The sequence below is a fragment of the Melanerpes formicivorus genome, unplaced genomic scaffold (assembly GCF_026170545.1).
Source record: "Melanerpes formicivorus ecotype bairdi unplaced genomic scaffold, bMelFor1.0.p_v2 SCAF_676, whole genome shotgun sequence".
NCBI lineage: Eukaryota > Metazoa > Chordata > Aves > Piciformes > Picidae > Melanerpes > Melanerpes formicivorus.
This window is the reverse complement of record NW_027143028.1, coordinates 76,961-93,266: the sequence shown is the minus strand read 5'-3', so window position 1 is coordinate 93,266 and position 16,306 is coordinate 76,961. Positions and strand designations below refer to the sequence as shown.

Genomic DNA, 16,306 nt, shown 5'->3' with positions numbered 1-16,306 from the left:
CAGCAAAGCTCAGGACTTGTTCCCTCGCCTCTGCCTTCTGCACGTCTCCTCGTCGGCTGCCTGTAAGCGAGACGCTTCACCAGCTGGCTTGTTTTTATTCAGCAAAGTTATGGCATGGAAGTTATCTGGTAGGAGTCGTTGCTAAACAGATGTAGTTGAAGCTTTGTATCTTCCGTTCTCTCTACTAGTTACTCTAATCTTGCCCTGTTGGTTTAGCCCATCAGTTTTCATGCTCTCTTCATCTATTAATAGCAGAAGAAAGGGCCCCTTGATTCCAGTATTTCTTGCTGTAGTTCAGAGGTAGAGTTGGCTTTCCCTCTGACCTTTTATACTTTGTGTTAAGTGGAACCCAAAACTGAATAGGATACTTTGTGTAAAGCTTGAGCAGCCCTTAACTTTCGAATTATTATACCGCATGCACTACTGCTTTGCAACATTCACAGGACTGTGGTGGTGTCAGATAGTTCACTTGCATTTAGCTCCTCAGGGGCCAGGCCTTCCTTTGGGCTGATAGTCTTGGCCAAAGCTGCAATGTTCAGTCCTTGCTGTGAAAGGCAGGAGGTTCATCAGGAGGTTTCCTTTCTGAGGAGGTTCCCCTCAGAAAGGAAACTGGTGACATGGTCACAAGTGATGAGGAAAAGGCTGAGGTGCTTAATAACTTCTTTACCTCAGTCTTCACTGCAAGGGCCTCTAGCCACACTCATGATGTTATGGAAGTCAAAGCCAGGGACGGGGAGGAAGAACTGCCCATTGTAAGTGCAGATCAGGTTCGTGATCATCTGAAGAACCTGAAAGTGTTCAAGTCCATGGGACCCGACGGGATACACCCACGGGTGCTGAGAGAACTGGCAGAGGAGGTTGCTAAACCCCTCTCTATTATATTTCAAAAGTCATGGCAAGCTGGGGCAGTCCCCACAGACTGGAAAAGGGGAAACATTGCCCCCATCTTCAAAAAGGGCAAGAAGGAGGAACTGGGGAACTCCAGGCCACTCATTCTCACCTCTGTGCCTGGAAAGATCATGGAGCAGATCCTCCTGGAGTCACTACTCGCTCAAAAGAATAGTGAAGAGGTGATTTGGAACAGTCAGCATGGCTTTGCCAAGGGCAAATCCTGCCTGACCAACCTGGTGGCCTTCTATGAGCAGGTGACAAAATTAATAGCTGAGGGGCGAGCAACTGATGTCGTTTACCTGGACCTGAGCAAAGCCTTCGACACTGTCCCGCACCACAGCCTGGTCTCCAAACTGGTGACACATGGGTGTGATGGGTGACCACTAGATGGATAAGGAACTGGCTTGATGGCCACACCCAAAGAGTGGCTGTCAATGGCTCCATGTCCCAGTGGAGGCCAGGGACAAGCGGAGTCCCTCAGGGATCAGTCCTGGGACCTGTCTTGTTCAACATCTTTGTGGGTGACATGGACAGTGGCATTGAGTGCACCCTCAGCAAGTTTGCTGATGACACCAAGCTGTGTGGTGCAGCAGACACGCTGGAGGGAAGGGAGGCCATCCAGAGGGACCTGGACAGGCTGGAGAGGTGGGCACAAGCCAACCTCATGAAGTTCAATAAGAGCAAGTGCAGGGTCCTGCATCTGGGTCGAGGCAATCCCAGGCACAAATCCAGGCTGGGCAGTGACTGGCTGGAAAGTAGCCCTGAGGAGAGAGACTTGGGGGTGCTGGTGGACGAAAAGCTCAACATGAGCTCTCAGTGTGCACTTGCAGCCCGCAAAGCCAATCAGATCCTGGGCTGCATCAGGAGAAGTGTGGCTAGCAGGTCGAGGGAGGTGATCCTCCCCCTCTGCTCAGCCCTGGTGAGACCCCACCTGGAGTACTGTGTCCAGTTCTGGAGCCCCTATTACAAGAGGGATGTGGAGGTGCTGGAACGTGTCCAGAGAAGGGCCACAAGGATGATCAGAGGGCTGGAGCACCTCTCCTATGAGGGCAGACTGAAGGAGTTGGGGCTGTTCAGTCTGCAGAAGAGAGGGCTCCGAGGTGACCTAATTGTGGCCTTCCAGTATCTGAAGGGGGCTACAGGAAGGCTGGGGAAGTTTGCTTTATTTTGTGCCTTTTTGGGGGCGAATCAAAGGGAGTGGGGGGGATTGGGGGTGGGCTGGTTCTGCCACGTGGGGCAGGGGGCTGCTGCAGCAGACGAGCAGGTGAGCGAGGGCTGGGGGCCCCCCCCTAAAGTGCTGAAAATTCTCCGAGGGGACCACACTATCTTTAAAAGTGTAAGTACTGGGGTGAGGCGAGGCGGAGGCAAACCTCTGGTTTGCAGCTGAAGAGGGAGGGCTTGGAGTGACTGGTGCGTAAGAAAGCTTTGGAAACGACCCCTGTCTGCCCTCTCTGCTTCTAAAAGGCTTTTAGCATTGGAAAATAAAAGCCACGTGGGGGCCCGGCTGCTGCCCACGCCCAGGGAGGTGCTCAGTGCTGCCACCCGGTGTGTAACGGCCAGCAGTGCAGCCGTGCCGCGGCGTGTGCCGCCCCGTGGGAGCTCAATGCTGCCACCCTGTGTGTAACGGCCGGCAGTGCAGCCGTGCCGCGGCGTGTGCCGCCCCGGGGGAGCTCAATGCTGCCATCCGGTGTGTAACGGCCGGCAGTGCTGGCGGAACGAACGTTTTTCTGACAGCTCTTGGAGGAACGTTTCTGTACAGGTGTTCCCCAGGGCTCCTCAGCTGCTCAGAACTCAACGTGTTGTCTCGGAGGGGAATAAAACCCATGGAACGCTGAGCGTGAGGTCACAACGCAGGCACCGCCCCCCCCAGCGTGGCACCGCCCCCCCAGCGTGGCACCGCCCCCCCCAGCGTGGCACCGCCCCCCCCAGCGTGGCACCGCCCCCCCCAGCGTGGCACCGCCCCCCCCAGCGTGGCACCGCCCCCCAGCGTGTCACCGCCCCCCCAGCGTGTCACCGCCCCCCCAGCGTGTCACCGCCCCCCCCCAGCGTGTCACCGCCCCCCCCCAGCGTGTCACCGCCCCCCCCCAGCGTGTCACCGCCCCCCCCAGCGTGTCACCGCCCCCCCCAGCGTGTCACCGCCCCCCCCAGCGTGTCACCGCCCCCCCCCAGCGTGTCACCGCCCCCCCCAGCGTGTCACCGCCCCCCCCAGCGTGTCACCGCCCCCCCCAGCGTGTCACCGCCCCCCCCAGCGTGTCACCGCCCCCCCCAGCGTGTCACCGCCCCCCCCAGCGTGTCACCGCCCCCCCCAGCGTGGCACCGCCCCCCCCGCGTGGCACCGCCCCCCCCCAGCGTGGCACCGCCCCCCCCAGCGTGGCACCGCCCCCCCCAGCGTGGCACCGCCCCCCCCAGCGTGGCACCGCCCCCCCCAGCGTGGCACCGCCCCCCTCCAGCGTGTCACCGCCCCCCCCAGCGTGTCACCGCCCCCCAGCCTGAACCCCACCCCCCAGCATGGCACCGCCCTCAACAACATGGCGCCAGATGCTTTAAAATGGCTCAGTGCAGGGTTGTGGCTGGTAGAGGTTGGAGCTCTTCTGCTGTGTCCCAGGTCAGTGCCAGTCTCTGCTGCTTTGTGGGGTTTCTCTATAGCAGCCGCTGGAGCTGCGCGGGGCTTGGGGGGGTGGCCACCGGCGGGGCAGCGCGGGGCTTTTGCGGGGGGGAGGGGGGCGTGTCCGGGCTTGGCCGGTGGGGCTCTGCGGGGGTGGCGGCTGCTGCCTCAACCGTACCCAGAGGCCCCGTGGGAGCTCAATGCTGCCACCCTGTGTGTAATGGCCGGCAGTGCAGCCGTGCCGCGGCGTATACCGCCCCGTGGGAGGTGAGTGCTCAACCCTGTGTGTAATGGCCGGCAGTGCAGCCGTCCCGCGGCGTGTGCCGCCCCGGGGGAGCTCAATGCTGCCACCCGGTGTGTAATGGCCGGCAGTGCAGCCGTGCCGCGGCGTGTGCCGCCCCGGGGGAGCTCAATGCTGCCACCCGGTGTGTAATGGCCGGCAGTGCAGCCGTGCCGCGGCGTATACCGCCCCGTGGGAGGTGAGTGCTCAACCCTGTGTGTAATGGCCGGCAGTGCAGCCGTCCCGCGGCGTGTGCCGCCCTGGGTGAGCTAATTTCTGCAGCCTAACTGCGCTGACTGCTCGAAAATTCTTAGGGGAAGAGCGGAGGGCTTGACTCGAGCGTCGCTATGGATCCGGCGCCTGCGCCCTAGCCCGGCTCTGCTCGCGCCAGGGGGGCAGCGTCCCGGTGGTCCCTATGGATACGGCGCCTGCGCCGCAGCGGGTCCGGTCCCGGTGTCGCTGCCGGCCCGGGACTCCCAGGTGTGTTCCTTCCGGCGTCTGAAGGTGGTCTGGGGCCATCGGCAGGGCTTTTGGGGGTGACGGAGGAGGTCTGGGGACGCCTAAAAGGGTCTGGGGATACGTAAAGTTCTCGTGGGGCCATCTGAAAGGGTCAAGGGTCGTGGGGAGGCAGCTGGGCACCTCCGACGGACCCTTTGGGAGGTCTCTGCAGGCTCCCGTGGGAGCTGGGGGTGTCTCGGGGTGGGTTTGGGTTTGGGTTTGTGCTGCAAACAGCGTTGATAATGACTTAGAGAAAGACACACAAGAGACTCAGTAAGTCTCTTGTATCGTGCTTCTATTCTGGCGCCTGACACAGGTAGGATCATTTCAAAAGAGCTGTGTGTCTTCAGAGAGGTTTGGGCAAACTTTTATACAAAAAGTTATCTGTCTATAATGACAGAGGTCCAGATGCTGCCTATCTATACAAAGCTTATCTATCTAAAAGAGCAGAAGTACACATATCATGCAGGTGTCCTTTATCTTATCCAAAAGAGCATCTTGTCCAAGACTAACAGAAGTGAATCACTGACAAATCCTGTTATTCCTTCTCTATCCAAAGGCTGTCTGCCAGCCCCTCTCCCCCTCCCTGCGTTCCAGCATTTCAGCTAACAAGCGGAAAATTCTTGTCAACTCTGTGGTTCTGTTAATGAGACTTTTCTGTTCATCAGTTCCCCCCTTTCTCACAGCCAACAGTATATTCCTATACTATATTTTCTTAAGTCAAACTTTGGACCCAGGCTTTCTGAGCTATCTTTCCCATGCTGACACTTGTGGAAGTTACTCTCAGATGTAGTCACCCAGTCTGATGCCCCCCAAGTCCAATTCATTGAGGCTTCCCCAAATAAAGGGGTCCTCATTTGGCCTCGAGGAAGTTCAGTGCATATCCAACAGTTAGAGAGATTAGTTTGCAAAGCCAATTCTTGCCTAACGTGTAAGTACATATTGCCTTCCCATCCCTCAATTTCCTTGCTGTGCTGCAAAGATTTTGAGAGCAATTTCTAGGTATTAACTACAGCCAGGGCAATCCTTCAAGTGCCCTAGGAACGCAGTGAAAACCTTTTGGGAATTGTTCCTGCTCTGGTACTCCTCAAGCTATGAGGAGCTCTTCAGGGCAGCTCCAAGGTTAGGTTTGGATTCTCCTGGAGTCGCACACAGAACGAGTCTCACGATTCCAGTGGTCTAATTTCATAGCTGCATTTTCTTCTCTCTGCCTAGGTGACAGGACGACCTCACTAATGAAGAGAGATAGCCTGAGCTCTGCAGGAACCTTGAACCCAAGCAGCCAGTGCCTTCTGTGAGTACAAGCTGTCCTTGTTCAACGTGGAGGTAGTTGAGAGCTGAAGCCAGACCATACCTTAATTCCCTCAGCTTCCTCTTCTGCAGATTAAACAGTCCCAGTTCCTTCAGCCACTCCTCATAAGACTTGTTATCCAGACCCCTCACCAGCTTTGTGGCCCTTCTCTGGACTCACTCTCTCACAAGGGGTGTCCTGGGGAACACCACTTGTGCCCGGCCGGCCACCGGCTGGGTTTAACTCTGTTCCCCACCGCTCTTGGGGCCCAGCCATCCATCCTGTTCTGCTGTCCAGCAGTCCCTTTGAAAAAAAATCCATCTGAAAAAAGAAGTAGCAGAGAAGGAAAGCTGAAGCTGCAAGGATTGCAGTCCCCTCAGTTCTGGTTGTAGCCGGGTGGGGGTTGGTCTCTTCTCCCAGGCAAGCAGCGCCAGAACAAGAGGACACAGTCTCAAGCTGTGCCAGGGGAGGTTTAGGCTGAATGTTAGGAAGAGGTTTACAGCTTGGCCAAAGACTCTTCTGATCCCTGTCTTCTGGTCGTGACCAGCAGCGTGCACGGGTGGCCAAGAAGGCCACTGGCAACCAGGCCGATATCAGGATCAGAGTGGCCAGCAGGAGCAGGGAGGTCATTCTGCCCCTGCACTTGGCACTGGTTAGGGCACACCTTGAGTCCCGTGTCCAGTTCTGGGCCCCTCCGTTTAAGCAAGACGTTGAGTTGCTGGAAGGTGTCCGGAGAAGGGCAACAAAGCTGGGGAGGGGTTTGGAGCACAGGCCTGTGAGGAGAGGCTGAGGGAGCTGGGGTTGCTTAGCCTGGAGAAGAGCAGGCTCAGGGGAGACCTTCTTGCTTTCTACGACTCCCTGAAGGGAGGTTGTAGCCAGGTGGGGGTTGGTCTCTTCTTCCAGGCAAGCAGCACCAGAACAAGAGGACACAGTCTCAAGCTGTGCCAGGGGAGGTTTAGGCTAGAGGTTAGGAAGAGGTTCTGCACAGAGAGAGTGATTGCCCATTGGAATGGGCTGCCCAGGGAGGTGGTGGAGTCACCATCTTTGGAGGTGCTCAGGAGGAGACTGGATAGGGTGCTTGGTTGCATGGTTTAGTTGATTAGGTGGTGTTGGATGATAGGTTGGACACGATGATCTTGAAGGTCTCTTCCAACCTGGTCCGGTCCATTCCATTCCATCACCATCTAATCAACTAAACCACGGCACTGAGTGCCTCATCCAGTCTCTTTGTAAACACTTCCAGTGATGGTGACTCCACCACCTCCCTGGGCAGCACATTCCAAAGGCCAATCTCTCTTTCACCCTGCTCTATTCTATTCTATGAAGACCTTCTTCCTAACATCCAGGTTTAATTGGTGAGAGCAACGGACTTGGTTGCTGCCACCCGCTGCTAAGGGGTCTGAGTGGCCCCCAAATGGGGTTTGGAGGCAGGTAAAGGTTTCTTTTGTCATGTGAAGGGGTTTTGTGGGCATCTAGAAGGGGTGTGGAGCCCCCTGAAAGGGTCTGTGATAGTGTTAGGGGGTTCTGGGCTGGTCCACCAGCGGGTCTGGGGACATTAGAAGCGTCTGGGGGTACCTAAAACGGAGCTGGGTGTATCAGGTGGGGGGTTTGGGTGCCTCCAAAGGGGTTTTGTGGGCATCTAAGTTGGGGAATCTGGGGGGGTCCTGAAGGAGTTGGGGGGTTCTCCTCAAGCTATGAGCAGACACACAGACAGTTGTTAAGGGACTTTCTTTGATCATTCCAGGTCTGGTGTGCTGGGACTGGCAGGATCTTCCTGAGCTGTCCACGTACAGTTTCTGTCGACACTCTTCAGCTCGTACATCCGGTTTGCTGACAGAGGGTGTGGGGTTTGTGGGGCCCGGCAGCGAGACTTTTCCAAAGAGGAGCTCTTCAGGGCAGCTCCAAGGTTAGGTTTGGATTCTCCTGGAGTTGCACACAGAACGAGTCTCACGATTCCAGTGGTCTAATTTCATAGCTGCATTTTCTTCTCTCTGCCTAGGTGACAGGACGACCTCACTAATGAAGAGAGATAGCCTGAGCTCTGCAGGAACCTTGAACCCAAGCAGCCAGTGCCTTCTGTGAGTACAAGCTGTCCTTGCTCAACGTGGAACTAGTTGAGAGCTGAAGCCAGACCATACCTTAATTCCCTCAGCTTCCTCTTCTGCAGATTAAACAGTCCCAGTTCCTTCAGCCACTCCTCCTAAGGCTTGTTATCCAGACCCCTCACCAGCTTTGTGGCCCTTCTCTGGACTCACTCTCTCACCTCTGTGTGCTGGGGAACACCACTTGTGCCCGGCCGGCCACCGGCTGGGTTTAACTCTGTTCCCCACCGCTCTTGGGGCCCAGCCATCCATCCTGTTCTGCTGTCCAGCAGTCCCTTTGAAAAAAAATCCATCTGAAAAAAGAAGTAGCAGAGAAGGAAAGCTGAAGCTGCAAAGACTGCAGTCCCCTCAGTTCATGTGGTACCCTCTGTGAGATCCTAAGCCACCTGAACTGAGCCGGCCAGGCAGCCAAGCTAGTGCAGCAGTGTCTTCTGGAGAGTTGATAGGAGCCAGTTCTGTGGGGTTTGTTGAAGTGAGTGGCCAGTCGTTCTACATGAACAATTGTCTTAGTGCTAGCAAGCAGGAGGCTCTGAAGTGTGGTACTTTGAGAGCTCCATTCATACTTGCCCTTCAGGAGGAGCCAGCTCTTTCATTGAAGGATCTTCCTGAGGTGTCCAAGTACAATTTCTGTTGACACTTTTCAGCTCTTACATCCAGGTTGCTGACAGAGGATGTTGGGTTTGTGGGCCCTGGCAGCGACAGTTTTCCAAAGAGGAGCTCTAAGGCCAGCTGCAAGGTTAGGTTTGGATTCTCCTGGGGTGCCTGTGCTTGAAAGCCCCCCAGAGGCCGTGCAGAGTGGTGCTCGCAGTAGCTCTGTGCAAGTCTGCCATGGGCTCAGGAGGCCAGTATCTAGAGAGAGGGAAGGACAGAGACACTTCTAAGACAGTTTTAAAGAAATAATTATGAGAAGAGGCAAATTAATTCTGGGGACTCATGTGATATATCTGTTTAAGAGAAAAAAAAATGAAGGAGGTTTCTGACCATAACCAGGCTGACAAAGCACAGTAATGTGGTTTCCTATGGGATTCAACTCCTCCTGCATTGCACAGGACACTTCAACAGCTGTCCTGACAAGCTCTAAGTAATGAACTTAATCCACCCTGTGCGAGCAATGGGGCAAAAGATTACAAAATCCATGTATGCAGTTGAGATGTGTTACGTTGGGACGCCCAGGATACAGCTCATCAAGCTCTCCTAGTGTTTAGACGCAAGATGGAAGAAGGAAGGGGGAAGACAGAGCAGAAGGTCTATTTAAATATGAAACTCCTAGGCTGAAAGAAAAGAAAACCATTTTAAAGAGCACTCAGTGAGACTCTGTCACCAGCATAGCTAATCACAGAATCACTGAGTGTTAGGGGCTGGAAGGGACCCCAAAATAGCATCCGGTCCAACCCCTGTGCCAGTGCAGGATCACCTGGGGCAGGTTTTGAATGTCTCCAGAGACTCCACTAACTCTCTGGGCAGCCTGCTCCAGGGCTCTGGCACACACAGTGAAAAGGTTTTCCCTTCTGTTCCTGTGGAACTTCCTCCTTTTATTTGTCGGACACAGCGGAGCCGCTCAGTCGTGTTGCTGCGGCAAGGTGACCACCCTGTAGTTCAGGGCCTGGGTCTGTGCCTTCATGGCAGCCTGTTCCCTTGGCACCCTGTCAGCTTAACAGCCCTGTACTCGGGGTCTGTGTGACGAGTTGTGGAGCCCTCCATCCCCCTTCTGTCCCCAGCAGCAGCCCAAGGTCCCTGGAAGCAGGGCTGGGGAGGCTGCTTTAGGCAGCTAACAGGAACCAACCTTGCCTGGCCCTTAGGGGGCTGAGGTCAGTCCCTGGGCTCCTGAAGAGGTGGTGTTGCGCTGCTGCCAGGAGGGCCGGCCCGTAGGTGGGGCATGGGCCAGAGCCTGTGGCTCTCTGTGGGGCTTTTTGGGGGTGCTGCTGAGGCCTCACTCTGTCCTGTTGGCATCCTTTGTCAGGGTAGCCAGATCCTAGGCCTGATGTCTGTCGTTAGCTCAATCGCAGAATTTCCTCGTCTGCTGTTCCTGTCCGTAAATTTTTGCCAGTGCTTCTGTAATAAAAAGGTTTTTATTTCTCCTGTAACTTGCAAGCTGGTGACCTCCTTAGGAGCACCACTGTGTTGTTCACAAAGTTCTTTGCTGTTGCAAAGCTGGGAGAAGTGTGAGGTTCAGCTGATGAAGTTTCTCTCTTTAGAAGTGTCTGCTCAGCCATCCTCTTCCTGGATCTCGGAGCTTTGTCTCTCCCTGTTTGCGGTGCCCCGACAAGGACTTGTGCCGACACATCCTCGGGAAGCTGAAACCACCACAGGGTTTAATGGGTGAGAGCAAAGCTCAGCTGTGTGCTGAAGCTGCAAACCTTGCCCAGAAGGCTGTCCCCGGCTCGGGGTGATAAAAAGAACAGGAGCGTAGCTGCTCGGCTGTCTTTCCTTCTGTGATGCCACAGGGGGGTGGGCGAGGATACAGCAGAGGAGCAGTGAGGGAGGGGTGAGGGCAGCCTCCCACAAAGGCTGCTTGCAGACCTGAAATGCCAAATGTTTGAAATGCCAGGACGTTCTTGGAGGGGAGGGAAAGCCCCGGGCAAGTGTAAGAGTGAGTGTGAGGTGTTCCAGCAGAGGAACAGCGGTGCTGCTTATTGAGAGATTGCAGAAGGGCAGTGATTTGTGTGCAGAAAGGCCTTGACGTGACCCCCCTCTGTTCTGTAGAAAGGCTTCTAGAGGAGAAAAGCACATCCTGAGCAGAGCCACGGGGGGGTGTGGGGTGTGGTTTGAAGCAGAAATAGCAACTGTCTCTCAATTAAAACAGTGGATTGTCTTTCATGTGTGTGTGTGGTGTGCTGTTTTTCATTGACTGGAAAAAGCTCTGCAGGGAGACCAGCTGATCTGCTCCCGAGGCACAGCAGCACCGGACCTGCTGAGCGCTGGGGGCCTGTTAAGGAGGGTCTGCTGTCATCTGAAGTGGGCTTGGGGGTATGAAAGGGGAATTTGGGGGCATGTGAAGGGTTCTGGGAGCATCTAGAGGTGTCTGGGGACCTCTGGAGGGGCTCCTGGGTCATGTCTGGAGGGTCACGGAGGAGTGGGGGGGTCTGTGCCTCAGTGTGGTTTCGGGGTCTCTGTGTCAGGTCCCCACAGCGTGTGGGTTGCTGTGTGGCATTGCTGGAGTCTCGGTGTCCCTAGCGCCGCTGACTCTTCTGCTCACTGCTCCCACCTTGTGGGCACGGCCAGGTACTGCTTGCTGTCGCCTGCTGCCAAGGGTGTGAGTGGCCTCTGCAGGGAGGCGCAGAGAGGTATTCTGGGGCGTCTAGAGGGGCTTTGTGGGCATCGAGAGGTGTCTGGCGGCCTCTGGAGGGTGTCCGGGGGGGTCTCTGGAGGGTCCTGAAGCAGCTGAGGGGGCGGGGAGTGGTGGTGTTGTGTTAGAGGTCTCTGGGGGGTTCCAGGTTTTGGGGTCCCGCAGGATTGGGGTGGTCTCACTCCGGTATTGGGTGTCCTGCAGTCCCAGGACCCCCCAGCCACATCTCCCCCGGCATCTCAAGGCGAGCTGCGAGCACCTCAAGGGCCTTAGAGGGTGACAAAGGAGGTCTGGGGGCATGTAGACGGAAGTGAGGGCACCAAGACGGCGTCGCCCTCCCCGTGACAGCGCCTGCCCTTCCCAAGATGGCGTCGCCCTCCCCGTGACAGCGCCTGCCCTTCCCAAGATGGCGTCGCCCTCCCCGTGACAGCGCTTGCCCTTCCCAAGATGGCGTCGCACTCCACGTGACAGCGCCTGCCGTTCCCAAGATGGCGCCGCCGTCGCCCCCTCGGCTCCGACCTAGCCAGCGTAACTATCGTCCCCTCTGCTTTCTCCGCTCCGCATCAGCTCAGTGTAGACTCTGCTGCTCTCTGGAGTTGCTCTGTGCCTGCTGCAGGACTCTGCTATGGGTCTGAGGGTGGGCAGCAGCGAGGGGGGGGCCCGAGAAACACCAGCGGCGGGGGGGGGGGGGGGATGGGTGTCGATTTGCCGCGGTCGGGAGCAGTCTGCTCCCAGTTCACGAGCTGTTCTCCTGTCTCTCCCAGCTGTAGCGGGCTGACCCCACTGCCCCCAGACTCGCCCAGCGATCCCAGGGTGAACCCCGCAGCACCCAGATTCGCCCAGCGATCGTCACGTGATTAGGGGCCGAGTAAAGGAGGGGCGGGGAGCAGAGAAAGCGGCGGCGGCGCTGTGAGGGGATAGGAAAGGGAAGGGGTGGGAAGGGAGCTAGAGGGGAGGGGGGGCGGAGAAGAGCGCGCAGGTTACGTCACTGGAGGGGGCGCTTGAGGAAGACAGTAGGCTGGCTATGGGGGGCGGGGCTGGAGGACTGGAGGCGGGGCTAGAGGGCGGCAATAGGATGGCTAGGGGAGGGGGCGGGAACGAGAGGGCATCTGCGTCACAGGGGGGCGGGGTTTGAGTGAAATAGGAGGGCCGTGGAGGGGGCGGGGAAAGGGCTGAGGGAGGTTGCAGGAGGCGGGGCAGGAGGACTGGAGGCGGGGCTGGAGGGTGATAATAGGATGGCTATGGAAGGGGGCGGGGCTCGAGGAGGGCAGCCGGATTGCTATGGGGGGCTACGGAGTCCCTGTTGTTTCGGCACAAGGGCTACGGCTGCTGCGACGGTACAGCCTCGCCCTGCCAGCCTAGCAGGGGATCTCCTGCTTGGCTTGTGTGGGCTCCAGGTAGGGTTTGATCTCTGTCAGTCAGGAAGAAAAGGCTGAAAAGGAAATTGCTGAGTCCACGCTTTTACCGAGGAGCTGAAACTTCTGCCAGTGTAGACTCCAACCGAGCAGGTAGGTAAGCAAGCAGAAGTCCTCTGATGGGTATAATGGGGGTGGCAAAGAGACTTCCCTTGTTTCCAGTGTGGAAAACCTCTTGTTTGTCCCCTGACCCCAGAAGCTTCTCACAGGGGCTGTGTTCCTCACTAACAGCAAGGCTGCGCTCGGCCCCTGGGGATGCTGCAACCGGAGCAGAGAAGCTGTGCTCCTGGCAGGTCTCTCTCCACCTGGATCAGGATGAAGGTTCAGGCCATTGCTCTGCAGCTGGGTACTGCTGAGAGCTGCAGCTGGTGCCCAGATCAAAGACAGCTTTGTCTCTAAGGCCAGTGCTTCTCTGCAGAGGAACCAAGATTTCTCTGCAGGTGCTGCCCAGGGTTCCTCATCTGCTCAGAATGCCCAGCTCCAGTGCCAGGCTGATGTCACCTCACAGCCGTCACTCTGTCGGTGCTCGCCTAGGAGTGCCGGAAATCTTCCTGGAACTGTTGGAGAAAAGGAAGCTTTGTCTGTCTCTGTTTGCGGTGCCCTGAGAAGGACTTGTACCGACACAGGCTCAGAAAGCTGAAACAAAACAATGAGAGCAACAGATGGAAGAGATTGCTTGATTGCCAGCAAGAAATGCACCAACTGCAAGGTGATTTTGGTGTAGTAAATCCCAGAAGGTAAATCAACATTGCCAAATGGCAGTGTTTCCTCTTCACCATGGGTTACCCTATTAGAATATGTATTTCCAGCATAGAGGGGATCTTTGCTGCGTGACTAAGAGTGGGATCGTTCCAGTGGGAAACATCATCTGCTCCTGAGCCATTGGAATCTCTCCCAGAGAGACGCAGAGGTACTGTGCTGACAGGCAGAAGCAACCAGAAGGGTTTCAGGTTAGGGGTAGGTGTTGATTCTGGCCTAGAAACCCATTAATGAGTTTTGTGCCTTGTTACCTGAGAAACAAAGTTTGTCCTGTTGTGTTTCCACCCCTAGAAAAAGCTGAAGAGCTTTGGTTCACCATGCTAAGTTGGCAGGGCAGGAAGACATCAGCGCCCAGCCTCCAGCCACGCCCGCTGGAACATGCTTTCCAATTAGTGCGCTACCTCTTAGGTTTCCAACCTGGGTATTCAAAGAACGCCGAGGAAAGTGGGGGCAGGTGCTTTTGCCAGGCAGCCTCCAATGAGCAGGCCCGGGGCAACGAGGAGGTGGCAGCAGCCAGCACATGCAGGCATTTCCTGGGGCTCAGTGAATGTTTAGAGCTCAGGGGCTCAGCCTGTGCTTCCGCTTCCTTTTCTTCAGCACAGGAGTTCGGTTTGGCTGTCCGGAGCCTTGCTCTGCACCCGAATGCCGTACCGAGCGTGAGGGAAAGATGAAGCAACACCCACGTAGGCACCCAGGGAAAAAGCGGAGGTTGTCTTAGGAGCCGGTTTGAGACAAAATTCACCCAACTCATTCTGCGGTGGTGTACGGGAAAGAGTCGGTAGGGGAAGCCGCAGGACAGCCTGCAGCAAAGCTCAGGACTTGCTCCCTCGCCTCTGCCTTCTGCACGTCTCCTCGTCGGCTGCCTGTAAGCGAGACGCTTCACCAGCTGGCTTGTTTGAAATCAGCAAAGTTATGGCATGGAAGTTATCTGGTAGGAGTCGTTGCTAAACAGATGCAGTTGAAGCTTTGTATCTTCCGTTCTCTCTACTAGTTACTCTAATCTTGCCCTGTTGGTTTAGCCCATCAGTTTTCATGTTCTCTTCATCTATTAATAGCAGAAGAAAGGGCCCCTTGATTCCAGTATTTCTTGCTGTAGTTCAGAGGTAGAGTTGGCTTTCCCTCTGACCTTTTACACTTTTACTTTGTGTTAAGTGGAACCCAAAACTGAATAGGATACTTTGTGTAAAGCTTGAGCAGCCCTTAACTTTCGAATTATTATACTGCATGCACTACTGCTTTGCAACATTCACAGGACTGTGGTGGTGTCAGATGGTTCACTTGCATTTAGCTCCTCAGGGGCCAGGCCTTCCTTTGGGCTGATAGTCTTGGCCAAAGCTGCAATGTTCAGTCCTTGCTGTGAAAGGCAGGAGGTGCTGGCTGGGCAGTTTGCTTTATTTTGTGCCTTTTTGGGGGTGAATCAAAGGGAGTGGGGGGATTGTGGGTGGGCTGGTTCTGCCACGTGAGGCAGGGGGCTGCTGCAGCAGAGGACCAGGTGAGCGAGGGCTGGGGGCCCCCCCCTAAAGTGCTGAAAATTCTCCGAGGGGACCACACTATCTTTAAAAGTGTAAGCACTGGGGTGAGGCGAGGCGGAGGCAAACCTCTGGTTTGCAGCTGGAGAGGGAGGGCTTGGAGTGACTGGTGCGTAAGAAAGCTTTGGAAACGACCCCTGTCTGCCCTCTCTGCTTCTAAAAGGCTTTTAGCATTGGAAAATAAAAGCCATGTGGGGGCCCGGCTGCTGCCCACGCCCAGGGAGGTGCTCAGTGCTGCCACCCGGTGTGTAACGGCCGGCAGTGCAGCCGTGCCGCGGCGTGTGCCGCCCCGGGGGAGCTCAGTGCTGCCACCCGGTGTGTAACGGCCGGCAGTGCAGCCGTGCCGCGGCGTGTGCCGCCCCGGGGGAGCTCAATGCTGCCATCCGGTGTGTAACGGCCGGCAGTGCTGGCGGAACGAACGTTTTTCTGACAGCTCTTGGAGGAACGTTTCTGTACAGGTGTTCCCCAGGGCTCCTCAGCTGCTCAGAACTCAACGTGTTGTCTTGGAGGGGAATAAAACCCATGGGAAGCTGAGCGTGAGGTGACAACGCAGGCACCGCCCCCCCCGGGCGTGTCGCCGCCCCCCCCGGCGTGTCGCCGCCCCCCCCCGGCGTGTCGCCGCCCCCCCCCGGCGTGTCGCCGCCCCCCCCGGCGTGTCGCCGCCCCCCCCCGGCGTGTCGCCGCCCCCCCCCGGCGTGTCGCCGCCCCCCCCCGGCGTGTCGCCGCCCCCCCCCGGCGTGTCGCCGCCCCCCACGGCGTGTCGCCGCCCCCCACGGCGTGTCGCCGCCCCCCACGGCGTGTCGCCGCCCCCCACGGCGTGTCGCCGCCCCCCACGGCGTGTCGCCGCCCCCCACGGCGTGTCGCCGCCCCCCCCGGCGTGTCGCCGCCCCCCCCCGGCGTGTCGCCGCCCCCCCCCGGCGTGTCGCCGCCCCCCCCCGGCGTGTCGCCGCCCCCCCCCGGCGTGTCGCCGCCCCCCCCCGGCGTGTCGCCGCCCCCCCCCGGCGTGTCGCCGCCCCCCCCGGCGTGTCGCCGCCCCCCCCGGCGTGTCGCCGCCCCCCCCGGCGTGTCGCCGCCCCCCCCGGCGTGTCGCCGCCCCCCCCCGGCGTGTCGCCGCCCCCCCCGGCGTGTCGCCGCCCCCCCCGGCGTGTCGCCGCCCCCCCCCGGCGTGTCGCCGCCCCCCCCCGGCGTGTCGCCGCCCCCCCCGGCGTGTCGCCGCCCCCCCCCGGCGTGTCGCCGCCCCCCCCGGCGTGTCGCCGCCCCCCCCGGCGTGTCGCCGCCCCCCCCCGGCGTGTCGCCGCCCCCCCCGGCGTGTCGCCGCCCCCCCCGGCGTGTCGCCGCCCCCCCCGGCGTGTCGCCGCCCCCCCCCGGCGTGTCGCCGCCCCCCAGCCTGAACCCCACCCCCCCAGCATGGCACCGCCCTCAACAACATGGAGCCAGATGCTTTAACATGGCTCAGTGCAGGGTTGTGGCTGGTAGAGGTTGGAGCTCCTCCGCTGTGTCCCAGGTCAGTGCCAGTCTCTGCTGCTTTGTGGGGTTTCTCTATAGCAGCCGCTGGAGCTGCGCGGGGCTTGGGGGGGTGGCCACCGGCGGGGCAGCGCGGGCTTTTGCGGGGGGGAGGGGGGGCGTGTCCGGGCTTGGCCGGTGGGGCTG

At 58.3% G+C, this 16,306-nt stretch overlaps 2 long non-coding RNA genes across 12 annotated transcripts; both read left to right on the top strand.

Annotated features, from left to right (window-relative positions):
* The first annotated feature begins 3,414 nt into the window (after positions 1–3,414).
* LOC137460611 (uncharacterized) lies at positions 3,415–10,484 on the top strand. 2 transcript variants are annotated; one of them, XR_010992954.1, is made up of 6 exons: positions 3,415–3,496; positions 4,091–4,256; positions 5,490–5,568; positions 7,310–7,471; positions 7,565–7,643; positions 9,863–10,484. It is a non-coding gene; the product is annotated as an uncharacterized lncRNA (long non-coding RNA). The 2 variants fall into 2 exon arrangements; XR_010992953.1 differs by lacking the exon at positions 3,415–3,496 and having other exon boundaries at positions 3,937–4,256.
* Positions 10,485–11,120: 636 nt separating this feature from the next.
* Positions 11,121–14,373, top strand: LOC137460608 (uncharacterized). Of its 10 annotated transcripts, XR_010992946.1 has the most exons (6): positions 11,121–11,481; positions 11,718–11,862; positions 12,372–12,465; positions 12,600–13,077; positions 13,178–13,278; positions 13,725–14,373. It is a non-coding gene; the product is annotated as an uncharacterized lncRNA (long non-coding RNA). The 10 variants fall into 10 exon arrangements; XR_010992948.1 differs by having other exon boundaries at positions 11,718–11,806; positions 12,600–13,278; XR_010992947.1 differs by having other exon boundaries at positions 11,718–11,821; positions 12,376–12,465; positions 12,600–13,278.
* Positions 14,374–16,306: the final 1,933 nt, after the last annotated feature.